Below are 1,923 nucleotides of genomic sequence, written 5' to 3'. Positions count from 1 at the left end.
TGGGAAAGCAACAGTTCGCGCCGCGAACTCCCTTCGCGCCGCGAAGGCTGCGAATCCAGCAAGCTGACCAAGGGTCAAATGTGCTGCTGTGCAGAAAAAGTAATTGCCATTTTGATGTCTGCCTGGAAAATGCTTTTCTGCTGCTGATGACAATGTCCAAATGGGGAAATGTCAACCTTTTTGGTAGAGACAAAATAGTTTAACCTAAGGGTATTGAGGGATTATTCCATTCATTCACACATTGGGCTGTAGAACTTTTGTAATAGAGAAAACCAGAGTTTTTCTTCTAAATCCTTCTGTTTGGTAACAATGGTGATGAGGAGCTAAACTCCCTTTTTGTCAAGATTGGAGGTAGTAGCTATTCTCATCTATCTATGTATTCACTTTGATTTATATATGAGATAAAGATTGTTGATGTATTGGAACTGTTTTTGCTTTACTTTGAAAACCAGATTTGAGTAGTTGTCGAGAGAGATTACTTGAGTTTAGACATAAAACAGATTTTCAAGTAGTGAATAAGTTGTAGAGGTAGATTTATCCATTACTATTCATTGATATTGAACATTCAAGGTTACTATATTGATAGTTAGGTGGAGAGATCGTCTAAGGATCAATATAGTAACTATCACGATATCATTTAGACATAAATGACTTTGAGAGGATATTTGAACATCATCAATAATCTTGAATCTAATTATTTATCATAGTGAATCATAGATATTTGAAATAGTGAACTCCAATCTTGCCAAGCTTTTATATTTGTCTAAAACCACTTAATAGTTTATGTTAAAATTGATTAACAAGATATTTTTCCAAACAAAACAAACCTGTTACTTTCTAAACTTAAAACATTTGAATTATCGAACGGCGGTAATATCACCTAATCTCTGTGGATACGATACAAAAATATTTGCCAAAGATATACTCTTTCAACAAATTGGCGCCGTTGCCGGGGATTGGTGTCGATATTACAAGCATTGTAATAATTCTTTGTTTTTAAGTTTTGTTACTTTTATTGTTATTCCTCTTTTGTTTCACTTGGTTTGTTAGTTTTGTAGATTCTAGTGCATGCGAGGAAAAGTAACCGAGGAGCAACTTCAATTCGATCCTGAAATTGAAAGAACACTTCGGAAGCTCAATAGCAAAACACGAAGAAGAAGGAAACTAGCCGAAGAGAGGAACCGGAGAGAAGAAGCATCTACTTCCGCACTTGTTCCAATCGAAGAAGTGGTTGTAGAAGCTTGTGAAGGAAACATGGCGGAGGATAATCGTACTGAAATGTCCGCTAATAGTCCAAGAAGGAATGCTCAATTTGCCCGTGGAGGAAGAAATACGGAGATGAAGACCGGAATCCTCCAACTTCTCTATGCAACTCCATTCACCGGAATGGATCACGAAGATCCGTATACCCATCTCATCAAATTCTATGAGATTGCGGGTTCTACGGGAATAGACGAGGCGGGTGAAGAGACGTTATTCAAGAGGATGTTCCCACACTCATTAGTGGGAAAAGCAAAGGAGTGGTACCTTGATCAAGAATCAAGAGTGATGACGGATTGGAATCTATTAGAAGAAAAGTTCTTAGAAAGATACTTCCCTCAATCCCGATTCATGGAAGCCAAGACGGCTATAGCTGTATTTACTCAAGGAGGAAACGAATCTCTAAATGAAGCTTGGGAGAGATTCAAATCAATGTTGAGGAAGTGTAAGGGACATGGTTTTGATGAGCTTACTCAAATCCACATCTTTTTGAATGGTCTCCAATCAACCCATAAGACACTTCTGGACGCCACCGCGGGTGGTTCGCTTATATCAAAAACTGCGGAGGAAGCTAAAGTCATTATTGAACGGATGGCCCGTAATGATCATCAAGGTCAACATGATCGTAGCCCTTCACAACGTAAGCCCGGAGTTTTGGAGTTG

The sequence above is a fragment of the Lathyrus oleraceus genome, chromosome 6, assembly GCF_024323335.1.
Source record: "Lathyrus oleraceus cultivar Zhongwan6 chromosome 6, CAAS_Psat_ZW6_1.0, whole genome shotgun sequence".
Taxonomy (NCBI): domain Eukaryota; kingdom Viridiplantae; phylum Streptophyta; class Magnoliopsida; order Fabales; family Fabaceae; genus Lathyrus; species Lathyrus oleraceus.
The sequence above is the reverse complement of the archived record's forward strand: the minus strand, read 5'-3'. Positions refer to the sequence as shown.